Here is an 11,176-nt window from a genome sequence, read left to right as displayed (position 1 = left end):
GACTGCTTGTGGCCCATGGGCCTTACGTTGCTGACCCCTGATCAAAATATAAGAAACTCAGTTAAATATCGAGAGTGAGTACTTTATAAAATAGTGATTAAAAGGGAGCACCATTAATGTAATACACAAAAGGAGAAAACGATATGCTTTAAAAACATGAGCCCCCCCAACCCCCCTTACTGAGCGTCGCTGTACCTTTATGGATTTATTTTCTTGATTTATCTTTTAAACGGTTAGGGCTAACCTGGCTAATGTAGCTCCTCTCTGTTTTTATAAAAGCATGTACACACATCCATATATGTTTGGGGCAGTAGGTCTCAACCTCCCAGGCAAGTTTCCTTCTTAAAGAAAAAGAAAAAAAAACCTTGTGCAATTGCCGAAATGGCCATAATGACTGCAAGAATCAGAAATCAGGAAGATCAGAATTTTAATAAGGAATGGGGAAAATTCATAATTTATCTTAAAAACCATTGTAAACAGTTAAAAATCGTTAGCAGGATTGGAAAATCACTTGTAGTTTCATGGTGAATTTTGGATATAATGGAGATGCAAAAGATTTGGATTATTAGAAAAGATGCAGGAGGAAATGATTAACAATAGGACCCCCACAAAGGGGAGGAGGGGAAAGTCCAGGGGGTTCTTTGGAATCTTGATTTTATCTTGTATGTTGAATACGTGATTGTAAAATTGTAATCTGAAAAACCATTTTTTAAAAAGAAATAGATAGATAGATGATAGATGATAGATGATAGATGATAGATAGATAGATAGATAGATAGATAGATAGATAGATAGATAGATAGATGATAGATAGATAGATAGATATAGATGATAGATAGATGGATAGATGGATAGATATAGATAGATAGAGATGATAGATAGATAGATAGATAGATGATAGATAGATAGATAGATAGATAGATAGGTAGATAGATGATAGATAGATAGATAGATTAGATAGATAGATAGATAGATAGATAGATAGATAGATAGATATAGATAGATAGATAGATAGATAGATAGATAGATAGATAAAAGGTAAAGGGACCCCTGACCATTAGGTCCAGTTGTGGCCGACTCTGGGGTTGCGGCGCTCATCGTGCTTTATTGGCCGAGGGAGCCGGCGTACAGCTTCCGGGTCATGTGGCCAGCATGACTAAGCTGCTTCTGGTAAACCAGAGCAGCACACAGAAACGCCGTTTACCTTCCTGCCGGAGGGGTACCTATTTATTTACTTGCACTTTGACATGCTTTCAAACTGCTATGTTGGCAGGAGCAGGGACCGAGCAACGGGAGCTCACCCCGTCACGGGGATTCGAACTGCCGACCTTCTGATCGGCAAGCCCTAGGCTCTGTGGTTTAACCCACAGCGCCACCCGCGTCCCTAGATAACAGCAAAATTCACAACTATTAATGAAAGGTGCATGAGCCCTTTTGCACCTGTCCACTCCAGAGGTTTGAAAAGAGATGTCCTTCGCAAGGGTGGAGGGCCAAAATTCTGAAAACTTGACACTTACACTTTCGTAAGTTTGGAGTCTAAATTAATACTTGCTAGACAGTTGAAACAAGGGGAGAAGAAAGAACCAGGCAGTTGACACCTGCTGGAAATCGGACAGCTACTGCAAGGACAAAAAATAAAATAAAATGCCCTTATATTCTGGATGCACTGCTGGGATTCTGGGACTTCATGAATAACTGGGGCGCCACCTGCTGGATGCAGGCAGCAGCAAGGAAGTTCCATTCAGCTGCAGCGTAACATCTTATTCTTAGAAGAAACAACGCTAAAAGTCACCAAGAGGGCCAGGTTGCAGCAAACGGAAACAGATGTTTCTTAGCACGACGTAAGCCCAAATCTGTGGCCTGTTGCAGTCTCAGACTGGAATTAAGGAGGTGCGATGGAGACATGATTAATTTTAGACGATGCTCAGATTGCACCCAAAGTCTACTTCTACTGGGGCAAAGTCTGGAAACACAGCAGCCAGCCAGCAGTTATTTCAATCTGCCTCTGGCATTAATCAGCTTTCAGGTCATAGATAGCGACATCGGTTCTTTCCCTTTCTTTCGTTGAACCCGAAGAAGTACACCCGCTTGGACTGCTTCGTTGGTCCTGTTAAAGATCTGTTTTGCAAACACCTTTCCGAAGACGAGAGGGAAACTTAAATGAAAATTGCATCAAAGGTCTTTCTCTAAAGGATCAAGGGGTGGAGGGACCCCAAACAACTCTCCCCCCAAAGTCCGTCTGTTGCTTTTTATTGGAATCTGCTGCACGTGTTGCCAAATTCAACGTTGCTTTCTCCAGTTTTCACCCAATGTGAAAATCTTCAAGGCGTTTAATAGACAGACACTTAGCACACCTTGACCTAAGTGAAATTATTGCATGTGTGGGAAGAGGTTTCCATGTAGGGATCCGCTGCCCTTGACGTGGGAATGGGAGAACTGGTCAGATTTTGCCTCTCTGTTTCTCATTTTTAAAATCTTATGTTCAGTTCTGTGCATTTGAACATCTGTTAACTTTTTTAAAAAATTCATTGTGAAAATTCACCGGGATGTTAGTGCTAATTTCTCCTAACGTGGACCTTTTTTTGCAAAGCAATTTCCCCTAATGCAACACATTTTTATCTGTTATTTTTACTGGTATATGCATCCATACGTTTAATTTAACCCAATATATGCTATTTTGCACACATTACTTGGCTGGAGAACAACATTACAAGATTTGGATGGCTGTGTTTATGCATTGTTTCAGAAAGTGAAAATTATTTATGTAGGTTTGCTTATATAAGTGAACTGAAGTGGATTTCTCCACCCACTCCTACTCTCTCTCTCTCTCTCTCTCTCTCTCTCTCTCTCTCTCTCTCTCTCTATAGACAGAGAGAGAACCTCTTTCACAGGGAGCAAAACCCAGAAACCTAGCAACACATGCATAATTATAAAAGTAGCTCATAGATATGTTCATGTGGAAGTTTTTAGGTGAAGCACTATGCACCTCCATATGCTCAGCCTTCTGTGGTTTATACAGTTCTCTGAATCTTAGCGCTGTGGATCCCTGGTCTTAGTGCTGTGGGAGTCCCAAAATGCAAAGGATATATATATGAATGAAAATGGTTTATTGAATATTTACAGATAAATTATAAACAGATCAAAACATTGGCAGGATTATTGTAACAATCTGCAGTTTTATAAGAGTATATATTTAAAGAATATGAATGAATGAGCAAATTAAGTTAATTTGGATAGGCAGAAGATATTAAAAAATAAATTTAAGGAACTGCAGAAAGGAGGGGCTGGAAGTCAAGTTTTGAAATGTCAAAATGAATGTAAAACTGGTGAAATGTATAAACTTGAAAAGTATAAAGAAATAAATAAAATGAAAGAAAGTCAGGCATATTGATATTGAAAGCACACCCATTTCCTACTCCCTTTAATACATAGCAAAGCAGTGTCTTTATTGGCACCAGGATATCTTTCTCTCCCAGGGCCATCTGGATTGCAGCAGGAGAGAAAAGAGTTAAACCAACTGCTGGATTCTAAAAAAAGAAAGATTGCCTTGCAGAAATTAATTGTTCGATTAAACCAGCACAGTCCCCCCAAGTGACCCATTTAGCATCACATATAAAAAGCTGTAATCCTGTATATGCTTATGTAAAGGTAAAGGTAAAGGGACCCCTGACCGTTAAGTCCAGTCCAGGCTGACTCTGGGGTTGCGGCGCTCATCTCGCTTTATTGGCCGAAGGAGCCGGTGTTTGTCTGCAGACAGCTTCCGGGTCATGTGGACAGCATGACTAAGCCACTTCTGGCGAACCGGAGAAGCACACGGAAACGCTGTTTACCTTCCCGCTGGAGCGGTACCTATTTATCTACTTGCACTTTGAGGTGCTTTTGAACTGCTAGGTTGGCAGGAGCAGGGACCGAGCAAGGGGAGCTCACCCCGTGGCGGGGATTCAAACCGCCGACCTCCTGATCGGCAAGCCCTAGGCTCTGTGGTTTAAACCACAGTGCCACCCGCGTAAATATCATTGGACTCAATGGGAAGAGGTTTTAGATGCCATCCTTGCCATCAGTGTGACCTATGAAGCAGATCTCTTTGGTTTTATTTCATTATTTGCCTTTGGTTAGCTACACCCATTGTGTGGGGGCAGGTTGGCACTGAGACTATTATCAGTCCTTTTTTGGTAATAGATCTAGCAGGACCATGAAGGCACAGAATGATAAAAGCTTACCTTTCCCTCTTTCAGTCTAAACAGAAGTTGTCTGTTTTGTCGTTACTACTCTATGGACCTGAAGAACAGAATAAAAGTCCAAACCAGAATTTTTCAGGCCCTGCTGTGAAAACAGCTTTTGAGGAATGAAGTTGCGGGAAGCCATAGGGAAGTGGTAGGAACTGAACATTTCACTTTGCACCAAGAAAGAGAGGTTTTCTGAGGGTGAAGGATCCGGCCTTTGAGACTTAAAAATAGTAGCACTCTCTGAAGGATTGCCACTTGGCAGATTACTGCAGGCAACATATATCTCCTACTTAGGTTTGGGGAGGGAATTCAATTCCATTTGCATCCCACCTATCAAATTTGTCATTACCAAAAATTAATGAGAACTGAAACACAGCCATCTTTCGAAGTTTTCACTCCTCTGAATTTTGCGATGCAGCTCTCCAACCCAAAAATGTTTGCAAAAATGCAAATACAGTGGTACCTCGGGTTAAGAACTTAATTTGTTCTGGAGGTCCGTTCTTAACCTGAAACTGTTCTTAACCTGAGGTACCACTTTAGCTAATGGGGCCTCCCGCTGCCGCTGTGTGATTTCTGTTCTCATCCTGAAGCAAAGTTCTTAACCCGAGGTACTATTTCTGGGTTAGCGGAGTCTGTAACCTGAAGCGTATGTAACCTGAAGCATATGTAACTCGAGGTACCACTGTATCAGCAAGGTGTAAATAAAAATTGGCATATTATTGAAAATAACATACAGTGGTACCTCAGGTTAAGTACTTAATTTGTTCCTGAGGTCCGTTCTTAACATGAAATTGTTCTTAACCTGAAGCACCACTTTAGCTAATGGGGCCTCCTGCTGCTGCCGCACTGCCGGAGCATGATTTCTGTTCTTATCCTGAAGCAAAGTTCTTAACCTGGGTTAGCAGAGTCTGTAACCTGAAGCGTATGTAACCCGAGGTACCACTGTGCACACCAAGAGCTATAACACTAGATGCTTTGTGCTTCTGTTTTTTTTTCCTTTCCCCCTTTTAAAGGCGATTCTTTCCATTTTATCTTCAGGTGGACCAAAAACAAATAAGTAATTAATCACTCGCATTTGGGGGGGGGGGGAAACCCCCACAATCTAGTTCTTGCCAGAAAAATGTTTTCAGGTGGGTGAACTGTCAGGGGAGGGACGGAAGCCACTGGTTGCAAAGGGCTATTAAGAGTGTTCCCCTTTACGCTGTGTGGAGCTGTGAGGGGAAGGGTGGAGGGGGAAAAAGGTATAAAAATCCCCCAGGAGCTGCCACAGATTGAGACTGAGAGGAAACACAGAAGGACTCACCCAGCCCAGCACATTCCTGTTTCCAGCTTCCAAAAGGCTCAGGGTAAAAACTTGTTGTGGTTGTGATGAAGTGTCTGGGGACCAATTTCTCTAGTCAGTTGTCTTGCTTGGAGGAAATTTCCTTTCAAGGCTTTTGAAATATCTTGCTGATATTTTCCTGGCTTGTAGGACAGGAGGGAACAACTACAGTGTTCCGGAGGTCCGTTCTTAACCTGAAACTGTTCTTAACCTGAGGTACAGCTTTAGCTAATGGGGCCTCCCACTGCCGCCGCACAATTTCTGTTCTCATCCTGAGGTAAAGTTCTCAACCCGAGGTACTATTTCTGGGTTAGCGGACTCTGTAACCTGAAGCGTCTGTAACCTGAAGTGTCTGTAACCCGAGGTACCACTGTATAGGATTTTCTCTCGCCTTTCTTTGCTAGCTTCTGCTGGGGAAACAGGTCCAAGTAAAAGCGGGGAGTGTTTGGCACTAGTGATGGAGAGGTCTTGAGACGTGATAAAAGTATTTTCTTTTTCAAAAATACCGTATTTTTTGCTCCTTAACATGCACCAGACCATAAGGCGCACCTAGTTTTTGGAGGAGGAAAACAAGAAAAAAAATATATTCTGAATCCCAGAAGCCAGAACAGCAAGAGGGATCGCTGCGCAGTGAAAGCAGCGATCCCTCTTGCTGTTCTGGGTTCTGGGATTGCTGTGCAGCCTGCATTCACTCCATAAGATGCACACACATTTCCCCTCACTTTTTAGGAGGGGAAAAGTGAGTCTTATAGAGTAAAAAATACTGTAATTTTTATTGCTTTTCAATGACAACTATCCAATAATAGCCTCATTATAACAACGCCAAATTATAACACATTTAATAATACCAATCACTGAGGTGCCAAATTATGCAAATTAGGTTGCTCCCCAGTGTGCTAGAATTAACGATTTGATGATTTTCTTTGTTTCTGCATTCCACAATCTTATAAGTTTCAATTACTCTCCAGTCCAAATACCAATCCCTTATATCGCAACTGCAGTTTTATCAACCTCCATTCATATTGACACATGGAATGATTTCTACAACTACAGGTGAAGCATTCAAACTCTCTCCCTCCTGTGGGTGGCAATTATTCTGTCCGTAATGTTTCTTTCTTTTTTTTCTTGAAAAGTTTTTATTGTTAAAATAATTCAGCATTAATACACACATATTGCGAATATATAAACATACAAACATACATTTCATACAATCCTTAAAAATGTTCAAACATACCTACACTGAATCCCACAGATAATTCCTTTTCCCTTCACCATCCATCACCCCTCACCCCACCTTTGTGTTGGACTTCCAATCTACTCAATTGCAATTTCTTTCCACTTCGATTACTTTCTTTCACACACCTTTGACCTAATTTCATGCTTCTTTTTCTATTGCACATTGTTATCCATCTTATTTAGTATTCCAGTATTTAAAACGGAACTTGTTTATTCTAACAGGAGTTCTGATTTTTCAATATGGCTTTGCATGTATCCTTTAAACACCTTCCAGTCCCTGTCTATCTTCTCTTTAGAGATCCTTCCAATTTCTCCCATTGTTTTGGATATATTGCAGCACTCCAATATTCTACAATACAATATTCTGTCCGTAGTGTTTCTTCCTATCATCTCTATCTTTTGCCAGCCGTTGCTGCTCTCCATCATGCCTTGGGCGGTGCTACTTGTTGTTTCAGAAGATCTCCTTTGCGCCGTCCTTGGTTCATTGCTTGCAGTTACAAAAGTCACACTGTCCCAGTGAATTTTCTGTTTTCACCATCTTTCTCTCAGATAAAATCGTCTTGCTTGGAGGAAGTTTCCTTCCAAGGCTCTGTCACCTGCTGTGCATTCTGATACTTTCCTGGCTTGTGGGGCGGGAGGAGATGACTATAGGATTTTCTCTCTCCTTCCTAAGCTTCTGCTGGGGAAACGGGTCCAAGGGGAAGATGAGAGCGTTTGGCACTAGTGATGGAAAAGTCTTGGGAGGTGATAAAAGTATTTTCGACCACTGTGAACTATCAAGTGAAGCCTGCTGTAGGTGGAGGAAAGTTTTCACAGACAAGTCTGTGGGCTTCCATGAAACTTCTTTTATAAAAAAAGATTTTTTTTATTAGCATATAAAACACATACTTATACATTTACACAATACACATACATAACACACTACTTTATTTTCATAACATAAAACATACCTACATTACTCTATATAATACCTACCTATACTGTACATATCAACATACCTAGACACCTACCCCACACGGACACCCACCAAGTGACTTGACTTCCAGCCATTCTCATTACGTTACTTTATTTTTCCAACTAGCTTAAACACATTTCTTTATTTCTTTAATCTCTTCTTCTAACTTGACTTTACTCTCCTTTCACTTTAATCATTTTCTGGATTCACTCAATATCTTTCAGAAATTCTCCTTTTTCCGCATAAATTTTGATGTATCCCTTAAAGATAGCTCACTCCTTATTCACAGGCTTCCATGAAACGTCTGGCTGGCCAGAGACGTGAACAGAAGGATGGGCTTTGACCTAGTTCAGGATAGCTCAGAGCTCATCCTTTTGCGCTGCGCTTTCAAAGCACAGATCCACACTTGGAAGCTTTGTGTCCAGGCGGTGTTCCCCTCCCCCCAGGAAAACCTATGTTTTACCGCTGGATCTGAGCAAACACCATTCTGCAGAAAACCCAGTTGCCATTTGCTCTAATCAAATGTGGGTTTTGTTTTGTTTTTTGGCTCCCTGTCGGGGAATTAAACGTGTGTTTTTCTGGAGAAAGAAAGAAAGAAAGAGTTCAGACACAGAGCTTTAAAGCCTGCATCTGTGCCTCAAAACATAGCACAAAAGTCAGAGTGAGCCCTTGGGTTCACTGTATCGGATGCAAAAGGATAAGGTTTCCGTAATGTTTCTAAGAACAGGCACCGAGAAGGAGGATCAATGCTGCAGAACATGTCTAGCCCTGGGGTCATCACTCATGTGCATCTGCCTACCTTGCTTCACACAGTTTCCAGACCCTCCAAGTGTCCATTTTCCAGGGACAGTCTCGGATTTACAAAAGCCATCCTGGTTTCTGATTTGATCCTGGAATGTCCTGATTTTCCTTAGGGTGTCCCTAATTTCACTGGAGAAATGTTGGAGGGTAGCCAAGGAGATAAGTAACTAGACTGCCTTTAGAAGACTTCTCAAGGCAAATCTGAAGGGGTTTTTTTTTAAGTGCTTAATGTTTTATTAGGTTTTCATATATGTTGGAAGCTGCCCAGAGCAGCTGGGGCAACCCAGTTAGATGGGTAGGGTATAAATAATAAAAATATCATCATCATTATTATTACAGTAGTACCTCAGGTTAAGTACTTAATTCATTCTGGAGGTCTGTACTTAACCTGAAACTGTTCTTAACCTGAAGCACCACTTTAGCTAATGGGGCCTCCTGCTGCTGCCGTGCTGCCGGAGCACGATTTCTGTTCTCATCCTGAAGCAAAGTTCTTAACCCGAGGTACTACTTCTGGGCTAGCGGAGTCTGTAACCTGAAGCGTATGTAACCTGAAGTGTATGTAACCCGAGGTACCGCTGTATTATTGACTAGGATGTCCCTATTTTCATCGGAGAAATGTTGGAGGGTATGAGTTCCCCATACACTAGCTCATGTTGAACTTACGCAATTCCATGGACGTAGCAACGTGTGGTTAATAAAACAATCTATGGCCTTTTAAACTGATTTTTAGTGTGTACTGTTTTCGTTAGTTACTATTTATGTATTTTTGTGTTTTTATAATCTGCCCTGTGATCCTTGGATGAAGGGTGGTATAGAATAATAGTAATAATAATAATATTTTTTATTATGAATAGTAGCGCACTAGCTCGTTAGCTACATATACATATACCATGATAAGGCTTAGTGATGTTGACATCTATTGCCTCCATTGCTTTGGTATCATAGGGGCTTTTCCCTTCCTTTCCCAATACAGATGATCGCTCCACGGAGATTCCGCCTCTCTTTCTTCACCTTTGCTTGCTGTCTGGCTGTGTTTCTCAGCCACGTTGGCAACACGGCACGCATTGCTCCCGAATTCCCTGGTGAAGATGCTCCACTCGACCAACTGGTTCAATATTACAATGAGTACCAGCAATACCACAACTCAATCAACCGTCCCAGGTTAAGTGAAATGCATTTAATTCTTCATGTAGACTGTCTTGCCAGAGTGGTGCATGCTCTGGTTATCTCTCGCTTGGACTACTGCAATGCTCTCTATGTGGGGCAACCTTTGAAGGTGACCCGGAAACTACAACTAATCCAGAATGTGGCACCTAGACTAGTGACTGGGAGCGGCCACTGAGACCACATAACACCGGTCTTGAAAGACCTACATTGGCTCCCAGTACGTTTCTGACCACAATTCCAAGAGTTGGCATTGACCTTTAAAGCCCTAAATGGCCTCTGCCCAGTATACCTGAAGGAGCATCTCCACCCCCATCGTTCTACCCGGACACTGAGGTCCAGTGCTGAGGACCTTCTGGCAGTTCCCTCACTGCGAAAAGCCAAGTACCAGGGAATCATGCAGAGGGCCTTCTTGGTAGTGGCACCTGCCCTGAGGAATGCCCTCCCACCAGATGTCAAAGAGAACAATGACTACCAGACTTTTAGAAGACACCTGAAGGCAGCCCTATTTAGGGAAGCTTTTAATGTTTGATGGATTACTGCATTTTAATATTTTGTTGGAAGCCGCCCAGAGTGGCTGGGGAAGCCCAGCCAGATGGGCGGGGTATAATATTAAATTATTATTATGTAGACCCCCTTTTTACCTTGTAGAGGTAACCAGGGCCGTCTTGAGCATATGTGGTGAAGAGCCGGGGTGGAAAGATCTGCCTGGTACACACACACACACCCTGTTGCCCAGACTGAGTGAAGCCAGGCACCTCGTGGTGTAAGCAGCATGCGCTGAGCAGGCCTCTCCATAGCACTATGCCAATCCCAGGTACGCAGGAGGGTGGAGCCAGCTGGCTGCCTCAGTGCCTCGCTAGCTCACTTGCCCCTGAACTCATGGAGCAAAGCCACCTGCAGCAGAAGAGCAAACCGCGGTGCTCCAACCGGTGGGCGGGCTCTTCCCCGGACTCCAACTCTTGGGCCCTGGACTCTTGGCCTAGTACCCCTGAGAGCCCAGTGCCTGGGTGCCCTGCACCCCAAGTACCTATGGTTAAGACGGCCCTGTGAGAAATGCTCCACAGGACTCTCTAGTTCTCATTAAAAGCCAGAATGCACAGAGAGAGTGTGTGTCTGTGGTACTGCATAGGAATGAATAGTTGTTGGTGATGGTAAAGACAGTTTGACAAACCAGCTTTTCATCTTTACCCAGATTTGGTAAGCGATCCAGCAGCCAGGCACTCTGCGGAGATCCAAGCACCAGATTGGACTGTTCAAACTGACAAGAAAGTTTTATTTTTGGAACCGGTGCAAATTTCTCAGACGCATATCCCAAGGTACTTTCCATCCATACGCACATTTCTGCAAGCAGTTTCCCCCAATTATAACACACTTTTCTGGGATATTTTTGCTAATATGTCGGCACATGTTTTGCTAACGCACACATTTTTGCACTCATTGCACTCATGCATACATTTTTGCACTCATTGC

The 11,176-nt window shown here is 42.6% G+C and overlaps 1 long non-coding RNA gene across 1 annotated transcript; it reads left to right on the top strand.

Annotated features, from left to right (window-relative positions):
• The first annotated feature begins 5,517 nt into the window (after positions 1 to 5,517).
• LOC309354440 lies at positions 5,518 to 10,972 on the top strand. Its single transcript, XR_014162301.1, has 3 exons — positions 5,518 to 5,572; positions 9,513 to 9,700; positions 10,899 to 10,972. It is a non-coding gene; the product is annotated as an uncharacterized lncRNA (long non-coding RNA).
• The last annotated feature ends 204 nt before the right edge of the window (positions 10,973 to 11,176 follow it).

Source organism: Podarcis melisellensis (assembly GCF_964234715.1).
Source record: "Podarcis melisellensis genome assembly, chromosome: 13".
In the NCBI taxonomy this organism is placed as follows: domain Eukaryota; kingdom Metazoa; phylum Chordata; class Lepidosauria; order Squamata; family Lacertidae; genus Podarcis; species Podarcis melisellensis.
Note: the sequence above shows the minus strand (reverse complement) of the source record. Positions and strands in the feature narration are given on the sequence as shown.